The 15763-nt window shown below is 38.8% G+C and overlaps 1 protein-coding gene and 1 pseudogene across 5 annotated transcripts in view; one reads left to right on the forward strand and one right to left on the reverse strand.

Moving 5' to 3' along the window:
* The window catches only part of YES1 (YES proto-oncogene 1, Src family tyrosine kinase), a 114991-nt gene that overhangs the window by 42845 nt on the left and 56383 nt on the right, over window positions 1–15763 (forward strand). The gene's annotated exons all lie outside the window — the stretch shown is intronic.
* Window positions 7018–7117, reverse strand: LOC118880444 (annotated as a pseudogene).

A 15763-nucleotide genomic window follows, 5' to 3' on the forward strand; every position in this document is an offset into this window, starting at 1 on the left:
TGTGACTGAATAACTGACAGCAAGACTGTTTCCTATAAGACACCTTCCTTAGGGATAAGGAGCAATGATGGAAAGGGTGATTTTTTTATCTTTTTCCTTCTTCCGTAAACTGTACATTTGTACTGGGCTGAGAATTTTCAACACTTCCACTTTTCTTTTTAATGGAATTAGCTTTGTGGTGCATATTTCATGATGGGTGTTGATGTCAACTATTATATGAGCTAAAAAATTGGGTTATTACACTAACTAAACTGTAGCTACAGCCCACATTACAGAGACAGTGTTTGCATGTTCTTCCAATCAAGTTTTTTTCCTATCTAAATTTAATTCATCAGGGAATTCCCTAGCTGTCCAGTGGTTAGGACTCTACGCTTTCACTGCCGAGGGCCCGGGTTCAATCCCTGGTCGGGGAACCAAGATCCCACAAGCCTCCCACAAGCTGTGTGGCGTAGCCAAAAAGAAAAAAATTCATCATAGGAACAAAGGAGCATGCAGAAGTGGGTTATTACTCTAACTCAACTGGAGTAAATGTGGTTCTTTTGTAAGTTTGGGTTTGTAAAGTATACATATAGTCTGTATGTCTATAGTCTGCCTCCCCCCATATATATTTATATACATATATATAGTTTATGCTCAAATCAGTTTTCCTTCTACTGTGCAATATTGCCTTCTTTTCTACCAAGTATACGATTTATTCCTAGATGAGTTAGTAGAAATAGATGGAAGCTCTGTATTGTCTAAATTGTCCTCCATCATGTTTCAGGTGCATGCTGCAGAAAGAGAGCACACTTTCTGATTTGCTCTGTCAGTAGGATGGTGGTTTCCTGCACCTTGGTACAGACTCACCAACATTCAAAGCTGCATTTCCTTCTTAAGGAAATCCAGTAGAATTCTTCCACATTGGCTTGTTCTTTTATTTATTTATTTAAAATTTTTATTACTTATTTTATTTTTTTGGCTGCGTCGGGTCTTCGTTGCTGCGCGTGGGCTTTTCTCTGGTTGCGGCCAGCAGGGACTCCTCTTTGTTGTGGTACGCAGGCTTCTCATTGTGGTGGCTTCTCTTGTTGCAGAGCACGGGCTCTAGGCACGCGGGCTTCAGTAGTTGTGGCGCGCAGGCTCAGTAGTTGTGGCACACGGGCCTAGTTGCTCTGCGGCATGTGGGATCTTCCCGGACCAGGGCTCGAACCCATGCATTGGCAGGTGGATTCTTAGCCACTGCGCCACCAGGGAAGCCCTGGCTTGTTCCTTTAAATCTTATTGTTCCATGAATTCCTCACTCTCTGCATGAAGAGTCTCATCTAAAGCTCTAAATGGAAATTTTGTTTGCTATTCTTTTGCCACTGTGTCAAGTTCCATTGACAGTGATTTCCTTCACCACCTTAGAAGCCTTTTCTTCTTTGGCTTCCTTTTATTTCTTCCATTGTATCTAAGAATGTACCCTTTGTCCTCTCTTATAAGCTGGAGCATTGTTTTCTATGGGAATACAGCTTGATTTTGTTGCATTATTATCCCACACAGAATATCCGCAGTACAACTCCACACATCACTGCCAACGGTTCCATCACTGCCTGTGTTTACTGAGTCTACATAAGGGTTAGCAGATAGGTTTTAAACTGTTGTGCCAGGGACTCCCCAGTGGTCCAGTGGTGAAGAGTCCACGCTCCCACTGCAGGGAGCATGGGTTCCATCCCTGGTTGGGGGAACTAGAATCCTGCATGCCACGCAGCACAGCCAAAAAATAAATAAAATACCCTGTTGTACCAACTCTATGAGCTTAGAATGGCTTCCACTAGGTAAGCTCCAGGAGGGTAGGGATCTTTATTTTGTTGACTGAAGTTATCCCAAGTATCTAGAACAACAGCACATAGTAGGCACGTATTAAATATTTTTTAAATATGGGCAAGTACAGCAGTTCGATGGCCGTATTTGCTTACCATGGGCATAGGAGAAAGGAGTGTCAGCAGCCAGCGTCTCACTGAAAACTCACGCAGTAAGTAACCTCAAGACTCCTTGGAGTGGCGGGCCCAGTGCTAAACAGTGGCATTAATGCTCAGGATGAATTCAGATAAACACTCTACTTGAGTCTGATGAAGAAACTGAGATTCGATTTAGCAGTGACTCGTAAATGTTAAGGAGAAGTAAGAATAAGTGGGTTTCTTTTCTTTATATCACAGTCTCTAACTATATCTTTAGCAGCCATGCTTCTTAAAAACTCTGGCACACATTAGTTCCCCTTACGCTGATTGAGTCATATGCTTGTATCTGGTTGTAGGTAGAACTGAGACAGATAGTCCTTGACAGGGCAGCTACCTTCCAGTGACAACTTTACACCATAGAAGGGGAGAAGGCATTTTTAGTGGAAAAGTAGCTGTCTCTGCCACAGAAGGGAACAGGAAGTAACGTAGTAGTTGAATGAGTTAGGTATATGGAAATACACTATTTAGTTGTATAAATATGATTAGAATATTTATTTGAAAGGTGTGGGCACAGATGGTATCTTTTTTTTTTTTAATTTATTTTGTTTATTTATTTATTTAATTTTTATTTTTTTGGCTGCCATTGGGTCTTCGTTGCTGCTCGCGGGCTTTCTCTAGTTGCAGCAAGCAGGGGCTACTCTTTGTTGCGGTGCTCAGGCTTCTCATTGTGGTGGCTTCGCTTGTTGTGGAGTACGGGCTCTAGACGCGTGGGCTTCATTAGTTGCAGCACGCAGGCTCAGTAGTTGTGGCTCACGGGCTCTAGAGCACAGGCTCAGTAGTTGTGGCGCACGGGCTTAGTTGCCCCGTGGCATGTGGGATCTTCCCAGACCAGGGCTGGAACCCATGTCCCCTGCATTGGCAGGCGGATTCTTAACCACTGTGCCACCAGGGAAGCCCCCAGATGGTATCTTCTTAATTCGGGCAACAATATTGGTACAGAAGCAAACTAACGGTGATGGTTTAAGATTCTAATGGGCAGTGTACCACCTAAAGGAATGAATTCCCCAGGCTTTTTTATGTGAAAAGTTTGAGAAGCACCCTGGTAAGGAAGGGGGTCAGAGTAGAATGGGGCTTTTATCTAAATACATTTAGATAGCACTTTTAGTGATTGAGAAAAGACAGTAATTAGCCATATCAAAGAATTTGGGGGGGAATAGTGGCAGGTGGAAATTATGATGGAGCTAAACCTCCCTTTCCCCAGTCTCACCTCACACTTCCCCTTCTCCCCACCCCCTTAAGCCACTCCTACTGGGGCTTAGTTTTTGATTTTTTTTTAAGTCAGAAGGAGGAACTCGTAATAAAGGTCAAGCAGAAGAGAGAGTCAGGAACCTCTTAGGTTGTCAGAGGATGAATAGGATTTTTAGGATGATTGATGCTTCGAAGAAGGAAAAACTAATGACAACGTAGACGATTCTTCAAGATAATCACAGCCAGAAGTAAGAAAGAAGCCACAGATCCACAACTTCAGAAAGTCGAAATGATAGATCATAAGAAACAGCTAGCATGTCTTCTTTTTAATCTCCTAACTTCTGTAACAAGAGGATGCTCTTTAATGGAAAAGCTAGGAAAAAAGTATAAGAAACTAGATAGTAGATAGTAAGAGGGCATCTAGCTTTGACTGATTTCAGGCTTCTAGGTCCAGAAGAATTCCATCTGAAGGTTCTGAAAGACATTTCTGATATTCCCAGGACCCCACTGGTAATAGAAAGAAATCATGGTGGACTTCCCTGGTGACACAGTGGTTAAGAATCTGCCTGCCAATGCAGGGGACACGGGTTTGATCCCTGGTCCGGGAAGATCCCACATGCCACGGAGCAGCTAAGCTTGTGCGCCACAACTACTGAGCTGCGCTCTAGAGCCTGCGAGCCACAACTGTTGAGCCCGCATGCTGCAACTACTGAAGCCCGCGTGCCTAGAGCCCGTCCTCTGCAACAAAGAGAAGCCACCGCAATGAGAAGCCCGTGCACCGCAAGGAAGAGTAGCCCCCACTCGCTGCAACTAGAGAAAGCCCGTGGGCAGCAACAAAGACCCAATGCAGCCAAAAAATAAAAACAAAATTAAAAAAAAAGAAAGAAATCATGGAGACAGACATCTCAAAAAAAAAGAAAAATGATTAAATGATGCCTTAAAAGGTGAATTTTAATAAATGCAGACGCTGAAAGTTGCCTTTGAATTTGGACAAAATTCTGTAACAGTTTATTAAACAGTTACCATTTATAAACAATTGGAATGTTACAGAGAAGTAATTTTTAACACTTAGTTGTCCAGCAGTGCTTTCTTGAATTGTTGAACCACCTCTTTGTAGTCTGAGTAAATACTGGCTCTAGATCATCTGTCAGTGGTACTTTCCTGTGTTGGTGAGTGGTCGGACCTGATAAAGCTTAGTTTCCTTCTAACAGCAAGGGTCAGTGATTCCTTTTCCAATTTTTTTTTTTTTTGGGTCTGTTTTATTTTCCCCTTTCTGTAATTAAGTCTTCTAATGGCACTATAGACTTTGCTTTATCTTTTTGATATTCAGAGTCAGGGATATTAACAGGTTTAAAGCTCTTTTTATGTATTTCCGGATTTTTTTTTTTTAAGGAAAATTAAACTGGAGTATGGGATAAGCATGTGTGTTTATCCCATAATATCTGTGAACATTGTTTTATTTTTGTTAGTTATATATGTGAACAAAGATACCTCAAAGTTATTTTTATTTGCTTTTTCAGTTGAAGTCTACTGTGCATTTTTCTGTACTTGCTCGTACCATTGCCAATCTTGCTCTTGGGTTGTCTTTTTCTTATAGATTTTTACAGATTCTTTGTGTACAATAGATATTAATCCTTTATGTTGCAAACTTCATATCTCTGCTTGTCTTTATTTTGTTTAATGTTTTTTATCTTAAGGTATTACAAATAATTTTCCTTTTGTAACTTCTGAATTTTGTGTTCTAAGAATACTTTCCACAGCTGACAATAATTTTTAAAATTCTATTTATAGGTTTTTTTTTTTTTCACACACACACACTGTATTTTATTTTTACAAGAGATAAATAGACTGACACCAAGCATTGTACATGGATGACCACAACAAAAGCAACAATGATTGCAATTACCAAACATGAAACACACTCATACTATGTCATAATATTGACATTCAGTCCAGTAATCCTCCACTGTAACAGCTCCTTTACTTTGCAGTGAAAATTTATTTGTATATTCTTTGCCTCTGAGTCCTTGTTGGATTTTTTTTTTTTTTAATTCAGACAGAAAGTCACAAAAATTATACTCATCCTCATCAGTTCACTCAGTCCCATGTAATTAATTTTTTTTTTCCATCTTGATCTTTTGTTAGCACTTTTATGAGTTCATCAGTTTTTCATTAGAGTTCTGAAAATGCTTATTCATTCAGTTCAGCAGTACAGTCAGTTACCAGAAACCTGTACTTGTCAGAGTCTTTTCCATGAATTTCTTAAAGATGAAACTCTTTTATAGGAACATATTTGCAAAAGCATCAGAGTACACACAGAACTGTCTGTAAATGACAAAAGACTTAAAAATGACCACAGTTAAAAATTTGATGAGGGCTTCCCTGGTGGCGCAGTGGTTGAGAATCTGCCTGCCAATGCAGGGGACACGGGTTCGAGCCCTGGTCTGGGAAGATCCCACATGCCGCGGAGCAACTGGGCCCGTGAGCCACAATTACTGAGCCTGCGCGTCTGGAGCCTGTGCTCTGCAACAAGAGAGGCCGCGATAGTGAGAGGCCCGCGCACCGTGATGAAGAGTGGCCCCCGCTTGCCACAACTAGAGAAAGCCCTCACACAGAAACGAAGACCCAACACAGCCATAAATAAATAAATTAATTAATTAATTAAAAAAAAAAAACTAGCTGTTAAAAAAAAAAAAAAAAAAAAAAAAAAAAATTTGATGAAAGTTCATAACAAGGCAGTTGACAAGAAAATTAGTTATTTCTGAGATATACATTTTAAGGTAATAACTAGGATTATGACTTATAACATTATACCAGAACATATAAGATTTTTAGAAATTTCATGTAATGTCTGAAACATTTATATTAACATATTTCCATACAAATAACCCAATGAAAGTTTAGTATTAGTTGTTTTGTTTGTTTGTTTTTTTATACTGCAGGTTCTTATTAGGCATCAATTTTATACACATCAGTGTATACATGTCAATCCCAATCGCCCAATTCAGCACACCACCATCCCCACCCCACCGCAGTTTTCCCCCCTTGGTGTCCATATGTCCATTCTCTACATCTGTGTCTCAACCTCTGCCCTGCAAACCGGCTCATCTGTACCATTTTTCTAGGTTCCACATACATGCGTTAATATACGATATTTGTTTTTCTCTTTCTGACTTACTTCACTCTGTATGACAGTCTCTAGATCCATCCACGTCTCAACAAATGACTCAATTTCATTCCTTTTTATGGCTGAGTAATATTCCATTGTATATATGTACCACATCTTCTTTATCCATTCGTCTGTTGATGGGCATTTAGGTTGCTTCCATGACCTGGCTATTGTAAATAGTGCTGCAATGAACATTCGGGTGCTTGTTTTGTTTTATGTTACAAATAATTTAACTGTTTACTCTGAAACTTATATATGTTGTGAGATAAGGATCCAATTCCTTTTTTCTTTCCTCAGATGATAGAGCTCACCAATGCTGTTTATTAAATCTCTCCTTTTTCCACAGATTCAAAATGCCACATTTAGCATTTACAAATTCTTTTACTCTCAGGCTTGTTTTGGGGCACTCTTTGTTTTCCAGATATTTACTTGTTTATTCCTATGCCAGTACCGCATAGCTTGATGATGAGGATGATCATGACCCCGGTAACAACAGCAGGAGCAGCAGCTAATGCGTATTATTACGTGTGTACCAGTCACAGTGGTGAATACTTTAACCTATTTTACCTGATTCATTTCTCACAAAACCCAGAGTTAGGTATTCTTTTTTCTTTTGAAAATCTGGCTTAAATATTCTGACCGGTAGCCATTTTATTTAATGAAAGGATTTTTCTTTTTTTTTCTTTAAATATGGAACACTTCACAAATGTGCCTGTCCTTGCACAAGGGCCATGCTAATCTTCTCTGTATCGTTCAAATTTTGGTTTATGTGCTGCCAAAGCAAGCAATTGAGTTAAGTATTCTCAATATCTTTATTTTTACAGGTGAAGAAATAGGTTTTGAGAAGTTATATTTATTCAAGTTACAAGCTAGGACTGTCACCAACTCTGACTCCAGAGCCTATACTCTTAACCATGAGGTTGTGATTACTAGTGGGACAAATTTCCTCATTTTTCTTTTTTTAAAAATTTCTCAGCTATTCTTATGCATTTACTTTTCCATATGAACATTGTGATTTTGATCTAGATAATGTTAATTATTTAGATTTATTTAGGGAAGAATGGACACCTTTATAATAATGGATCTTATTGTCTAAAAATAAATGGTTTGTTTCATTTATTAAGGTTCTTTATATCCCACAGAGTTTTATTTTTTTAATATAGACTCTGAACATTTGTTGTTAAGCTTATTCATAGGTATTATTTCATGTGTGGTTTTAGAAAAACTTGTTATTTGGAAATAATTTCAAAGTTTCAGAAGAGTTGCTAACATTTTGCCACATTTGATTTTGTCATGCCTTTCTTGTATATGTGTGTGGGTATCCTCCCCACATCACCACCTTGAAAGTTAGTTGCAAACATCATTCTCATCACCCTTAATTACTTCAGTGTATATTTTCTAAATCAGGGACATTTTCTTATACACCGACAGTACAGTCAATTGAATTCAGGAATTTTAACATCACTATAATACAGTTACCTGATAGACAATTGTTGTAGGTTGAATTGTGTTCCCCCAAAAGTTCTAATCCCCAGTATCATGAATGTGACCTTATTTGGAAATAGGGTCTTTGCAGATGTAATCAAGTTAAGATGAAGTCATACTGAATTAGGGTGGGCCCTTATCCAGTATGACTGGTGTACTGATAAGAAGAGGAAAATGCCATGTGACGACAGAGGCAGAGATTGGAGTGATGCAGCTGCAAGCCAAGGAGTCCCAAGGATTGCCAGCCACAACCAGAAGTTAGGAGGAGGCAAGAAAGATTCTATCCAGAGTTTCAGAGGGAGCATGGTCCTGCTGGCACCTTGATTTTGGACTTCCAGCCTCCATTACTATGAGAGAATACATTTCTGTTGTTTTAAGCCTTTTTAAAAAAATTTATTTATTTTTTATAAATTTATTCATTTATTTATTTATTTTTGGCTGCATTGGGTCTTTGTTGCTTCGTGCGGGCTTTCTCTGGTTGCGGTGAGCGGAGGCTACTCTTTGTTGCGGTGCGCTGGCTTCTCATTGTGGTGGCTTCTCTTGTTGCAGAGCACGGGCTCTAGGCGTGCCGGCTAAAGTAGTTGTGGCACGTGGGCTTAGTAGTTGTGGCTCGCGGGCTCTAGAGCACAGGCTCAGTAGTTGTGGCGCACGGGCTTAGTTGCTCTGTGGCATGTGGGATCTTCCCGGACCAGGGCTCGAACCCATGTCCCCTGCATTGGCAGGCGGATTCTTAACCACTGAGCCACCAGGGAAGCCCATATTTACTTATTTTTTAAACAGCAGCCCATAGGAGTTAATGTCGCAGTCAATAATCAAAATTTTTCTAGTTGTCCTAATAGTGTCCTTTATAACAAAAATCCAGAATGTAACCCACTGCATTTAGTTATCTCTCTTTAGTCTCCTTTAATCTGAATAGTTAGTTCTTCAGCCTTTATCTTTCATGGTGTTGATATTTTTGAAAAATCAGAATGCTTGTTTTGTACAGGGTACCTCATTGAGGATTTGTCTGTGCTTCCTCGTGATTAGATTTAGATTATGAATTAGGGCAGGAATACTACTGATATATCAGGGGTATTGTGTCGTTCCTAGTGTAGCCCATCAGGAGGCACACCTTGTTAGTCTGTCCCATTATTAGCAATATTAATTCTGCTTAGGTAAGGTGATATCTGTCACGTTTCTCCACTGTAAAGTTAGCATTTTTCTCTTTTTCATTAATAAGTGATATGTGGGAAAATAGTTTTAGACTCCATGAATGAGTCTTGCCTGAATTGATTATTGAAATGATGGCTGCAAAGTAATACTTTTCTGTGTAATTCCTTCTACGTTTATTAGTTGGGATTCTGAAAGAAAATCTTCCCTTCTCCCTCATTTATTTATATCAGAGTGATTTTTGGATCTTCTTTTTAGTCAACAGGTTATAATCTATTAGTGTCATTCATTTTGATGCTCAAATTCATCCTATATTTAGCCAGCAAGAGCCTCTTCAAGATGGTTCCTGTACACTTTTGATGTATCCACATCATGTTTTGAGTAGTACTTAGTTTTCTTGGTGTAAGATGTCCCAGGCTCTGGAACTGAGCAAAGGGCTTGTGTGTCTGCAGTGCAGAAAGCCAAACTCTGACAGCAGGAGTTTGTAGCAAAGTAAGGATTTGTTACAGGGTGCCATGCAAGGGAGTGGGAGACAAGCCTCAGGTCCGCTCCAACTTGGTCTTTGAGTTAGGGATATTCTTTTTTTTTTTTTTTTTTTTTTAAGATTTATTTATTGATTGATTGATTACTATGTTGGGTCTTCGTTTCTGTGCTAGGGCTTCCTGTAGTTGCGGCAAGCGGGGGCTACTCTTCATCGCGGTGCGCAGGCCTCTCACTATTGTGGCCTCTTTTTGTTGCGGAGCACAGGCTCCAGACGCGCAGGCTCAGTAGTTGTGGCTCACGGGCCTAGTTGCTCCGCGGCATGTGAGATCTTCCCAGACCAGGGCGCGAACCCGTGTCCCCTGCATTAGCAGGCAGATTCTCAACCACTGCGCCACCAGGGAAGCCCCTAGGGATATTCTTTTTTTTTTTTTTTTTTTTTTTTTTAACTTTGGGTTTATTTATTTATTTTTTTTTTATGGCTGTGTTGGGTCTTTGTTTCTGTGTGAGGGCTTTCTCTAGTTGTGGCAAGTGGGGGCCATTCTTCATCGCGGTGCGCGGGCCTCTCACTATCGCGGCCTCTCTTGTTGCGGAGCACAGGCTCCAGACGCGCAGGCTCAGTAATTGTGGCTCACGGGCCCAGTTGCTCCGCGGCATGTGGGATCTTCCCAGACCAGGGCTCGAACCCGTATTCTCTGCATTGGCAGGCAGATTCTCAACCACTGCGCCACCAGGGAAGCCCCCTAGGGATATTCTTAAAGGGGAAGAGCAAAGAGGCTGGGATTAACCATGGTCTTGTGACATTTCTCAATCATAGTTTTGGGAGTCAGGATGTTTCTGGTTTATGATTCTCCCAGTCACGTGGTCCATGGCTCGGGGGTCTGTTAGCTCATCTTGCCCTGGAGAAATGACCTGAGTTTGTATATTACTGATGATATCTACAACAGCAGTTTTAGGCATCTGATTCTGGTTGATTAGTGTTCAGTTAGCACCGCATTGAGGTCAGAGGGGACAAGAAAGGGGATAAAGTTTTGGATAGAGATATTAACCATAAACTTGGTAATGGAACTTGGCTTTAGGGGGTTTGGTTTCAGTCCCCACTCCTGTTTTAACTTTCCCCAAGTCTTCTGAGGGAAATGGGGCGACAGCTGCTCTGGCTACTTCTTGCTGAAACGGTGTGTTCTCGCCTCAGTTTGGGGAATGGAAGTGTTGTATACCAACTTTCAAAACACTTGGTCAAATAGATCATAGGTCACCATGAAACAATACTTACTCACTTAACCAAGTGACAATAAAAGATTTCAAAAGCAAATATGGAGAGTTAGAACAAATTATTTAAAAGGTAAAGTTAGCAGCTCAGTATTCCCCACAAAAAAATTTGTTCTCTTAACAAAGAAAACATATTCAAGTTTTGTACCATATTACCTTTAATCTTAAAATTCATTGACTCAATTAAATTCATTCTGATCTTAATCCTGACCACACATTGAATTCCTTTTTTTTTTTTTTTTTTTTTTTTAATTTTAATTTTTGGCTGCGTTGGGTCTTCGTTGCTGCATGCAGGCTTTCTCTGGTTGCGGTGAGTGGGAGCTACTCTTCGTTGTGGTGTGCGGGCTTCTCATTGTGGTGGCTTCTCTTGTTGCGGTGCGTGGGCTTCAGTAGTTGCAGCACACAGGCTCAGTAGTTGCAGCACATGGGCCCTAGAGCACGCGGGCTTCAGTAGTTGCAGCACGTGGGCTCAGTAGTTGTGGCAAACTGCTTAGTTGCTCCGCGGCATGTGGGGTATTCCCAGACGATGGATCAAACCCGTGTCCCCTGCATTGGCAGGCAGGTTCTTAACCACTTTGCCACCAGGGAAGTCCCATAGAATTCGTTTCTATGGATTCTTTATTTTCGCTTGCAAATCTTCTACAACTTTCTATATCCATATGAATTTGTCCCCTACTTTCTTTCCCTTAACAAAATGCATTTCCATTCCTTATACCTTTTTCCTTGCATACAAAGATGTTTTCCATATTAATTTTTAGTTTTAGTTACATTAATTAAAATTCCCAACTCTTAAAAACCTGAATTTCTGATGAAAACTAAGAAGTAAGCAATTGTGGACTGTTTGTCATACCACCGTTTCCCCATTGGCAAACTTTATGAACATATTCTATAACCTCTAGAAACATACATTTCCTCATAGCATAATTTTTTTTAATTGAAGTATAGTGGATTTACAATATTATGTTAGTTTCTCATGACATAGTTTCTTTCCTCAACGTGGTACAGGATGTGTCTAATAAACCCAAACATGTTTAGTTTTTCTCTCATAAGAAGACAAAAGTAGATAGACTTGTTTAGCAATTAATGTTTCAGTATTTTATCTTATTTGAAATGACCTGGATATTCAATGAATTCCTGTCATTTAACTTAATTTAGCAAAACTTTAAAGTTTCAAGTTACCAAAAGTCTGGAGAAACTATTTTTATTTTCAATTTTTATTTATTTTATTTTTTTCATTTTTGGCCACGCCTCGTGGCATGTGGGATCTTAGTTCCCTGACCAGGGATGGAACCCGGGCCCCCTGCGTTGGAAGCGTGGAGTCTGAACCACTGGGCAACCAGGGAAGTCCTTGGAGAATCTATTTTTAAATAGACATACCTAAAACATAATTATGCCTGAAGAGTTCACCTAAAATTTCCTATCTCATTTATCTCTATTTCATTACTTATGAAAATACCAAGGTTGCAAATAGTGAGTCTACACATTACTCACAACTTCTGTCCAACTGCTGTAAATTGGGATTTCCCATGACACCTCCTTGGGTTTGATAATTTGCTGTAATGGCTAACAACTCAGTAAGAGTTTATTAGTTACTGGTTTATTATAAAAGGATACAACTCAGAAACAGGCGATGGAAGAGATGCACAGGGCAAGGTATGTGGGAAGGGGTGTGGGGCTTCCAGGTGAGCCACCCTCCCAGAACCTCCAGGTCTCTTCATCACCTGGAAGGTCTCAGAACCCCTTCAGTTAGGATTTTTATGGAGGCCTCTTTACAGAGGCTTCACTGATTAAACCATTGACCATTGGTGGTTAGTTCAAGCTCCAGCTCCTCTTCCCTCCCCTGAGGTGGGAGTGTGTGGTGGGGCTGAAATTTCATCCACTCAATCCACGTGGTGGGTTCACCCTTAGGGGCTTTCTACTAGTTACCACTAACACAAACTCAGGGACTTCTGAATAACAAAAGGTGTTCCTTCACCTTTATTGCTCTTATCCGTCAGGAAATTCCAAGGGTTTTAGGAGCTCTGGGCTAGGGATAGGGAGAAAAACCAAATACATATTTCTTATTGTTAATCACAATGTGTCAAGTAGCTCCTGGCCACATGGGACAGTTGAGCAGTTGAAATGTGCTGTAAGTGTGAAATACATCCAGATTTTGAAGACTTAATATGATAAAAAGAATGTAAAATAATTCAACTTTTTTTGTTGGTACATGTTGAAATTATAATATTTTGGATATATTAGGTTAAGTAAGATATTATTGAAGTTAATCTCACCTGTTTATTTTTCGCCTTTTTTTTTTTTCCTGCTACGCAGCTTGTGGGATCCTTCCTTCTTCCCCCACCAGGGATCGAACCCCTGTCCTCTGCAGTGAAAGCGCGGAGTCCCAACCGCTGGACCTCCAGGGAATTCCCCTATTTTTCACCTTTTTTAATGCGGCTACTAGAAAATTTAAAGTTACATATGTGACTCACATCATATTTTTGTTGGATAGCATTGCTCTAGATCCAGGCTGCCTGGGAGTTATCTTTGATTTGGGGCAAGTTACATAATCTCTATGCCTCAGTTTTCTCATCTTTAAAGGAAAAGTATAAAGAAAAAGCCTTTAACTCACAGGGTTGTTTTAAAGATTGAGTAGGTTAATGTGTGCAAGAGTACTTAGAACAGTGCTTGGCACATAGTAAGTGCCTAATGTTGTCTGTTACTATTCCCAATATGAGTGCACACTGCCTGAGGGCTGGGACTTTGTTTTGTTCACTGCTATATCTCCACTTCTTAGGTTCTCAGTAAGTATTTTTTGAATGAATGAATGAATATGGAGAGTTTTTGAGTAACGTAGGTAGTGATTGGGAAGGAGGTTTCTTGATTATCCAGAATGTCTGTTGAAAAAATATTACAACCAAGAAAATTGCATCCCTAGAAGACAGGTGGCCTGGACTTCTCTCTTAGGAAAAATCTATATCAAAAGGTTAGAAAAATCAAAAGACAAATTAGATATATTTTGAGATTAAAAAGTAGAAAATATATATTATTATTTGCACTGCATTTTCCAGGCTGTCCGAGACTCTCAATAAAAATTCTCTAAGCCTGCAAAAAAAAACCTAAAAAACTAAAAAACAATACTAAGTCAGTGATCAAAAATATCTGGTGGTGGGCTAGAAGAGCATGCTGCTGCTGGTCCTTCGTGGCTGTGGTATTTTAAGGGCTTTTCAGTGCTGTTGCTTCCTCAGAAAAACTCTAATTTGCTAGGGACTGATATTTGCTAGCAGTCCAAGAGAGTGTGAAGATTCACCTGACTCAGGAACTCTTCACTAGATCTTTCCCTTGTTTCCCCAACTTCTTGGCTCTGTAGAGACCCCAAACCAACTGTCAGGATTTGGCTGTCAGTAAAAAATAAGAAGGAAACTTTTTTCTGTATGCTTTGGAAGAGATTAAAGAGCATAGAACTAGTTTATTCTTGACAGGTGTCAGATAATTTACCCATAAAATATTTAACAATTTTTGATGGAATTTTTGACAAGGTTTAAACCCTTTTCATGCTTATTGATTTATTTAGGTCTCCTATCTTTTAACTGAGTTAATTTTATTAATTTCCATTTGCCTAGATAGTCATCCTTTTCATCTGATTGTTAAAACTTTTTTAAAGTTCCCGTTTATAGTTTTTTCAAATCTTCTGTTGCTCTCTAGCATTCTTTTCACACCTAAAACTGTGTACTCTCCCTTTTCATTTCTTGATTAAGATTAAATCTAGTGACTTATCTATTTCATTGATTTTTATTTGTAAATCACATTGGATGTTTTTCCATTATAATAATGAAAGAAAATTAAAAGAAAAATTAATTAGAAACAACAGGAAAAGAAATCTCAGTCTGATTTACAAGTAAAAATCCTCTTTTTGAGTTTCCTTGCTGTTTTTCCCTAAATTTTATTTGTATTAATTTCTTTTTAGTAATAGGTGTGTAAGACTATGAATTTTGCTCTGAATACAACCTTTGCTATAGCTCATTGATGTGGTAGGAAGTTGTTATTTTTATTTTATAATTTCAGTTTGCATTTCCTCCTTGACACAAGAGTATTGGATCATGAAAAATCTTATGTATTCATCTTATTTAGGAAAACTTGAAAAAACACTCTTGTGTGCCATTTCTTTAGGTTTTATAGCATATAGTATTCTGTTGTCAATACTCAAAAATGATAAACAGGAGAAAATTGTTTCCAGTCAGAAATAATTTATGCATGTATAGGTAACTTGTCTCATGGAATTTTAAATACCCATTCCTCAAATAAATAATACTATAAAATGTGGGCCATAATAGTACAACCCACCTTTTTTATATACTTGCTCTAAGCAAGCAAATACTGTTAATACTACTGTAATATTCTGGTAAGAGCACAAAATAGTATCAGTATTGCAAAAAATCTTAACCTATTCTAATACAGGTTTTGTGGCTCTGGTTGGAAACTTGTACTCCTTTATATGATAAACTGTAAAAATCAAATGCAGTCTTTTAACTTTTTAATAAGATGTTTTAAATGTTGATATATATTCACATAGTTATTACATACATGTTTTTAAAAATAATTTCAGGATTGAAATAGTATAGCACAGAAGTAAGGAACAGTTCAGAAATATTGTACCAAGGTTCTGGCTTTGATTCTTAGGTCATGCTAAGGAACTAAAGACTGTGATCGTTTATAGCCCAGAGTAAAAGGCTTCTCATGTAATATGAAAGTAGAAAGAAAGAAAACATCAACTCTTCTTTGATTAAAAATTTCATGTCTCCCTTTTTTTTTTTTTTTTTTTTAAAGAAAGAAGGTTTAATCAGGGAGATACACACTCCATAGACAGTGTGTGGGCCATCTCGGAAGGTGAGAGGCCAAAAACTTCATGTCTCCTTTTAATGTGACAGCTCCATTGGACTATAATAAAACCATTCACACTACTTCCACATTAATTTTTTACTCCCAAGAGCCAAAGCAGGCAAATTGATATTCTTTGGAAATTCAAATGTAAATGGAATAAGTCCTTCACAAAATATGTCATGTAGAT

This window comes from Balaenoptera musculus, chromosome 14, assembly GCF_009873245.2.
Source record: "Balaenoptera musculus isolate JJ_BM4_2016_0621 chromosome 14, mBalMus1.pri.v3, whole genome shotgun sequence".
Lineage (NCBI taxonomy): Eukaryota > Metazoa > Chordata > Mammalia > Artiodactyla > Balaenopteridae > Balaenoptera > Balaenoptera musculus.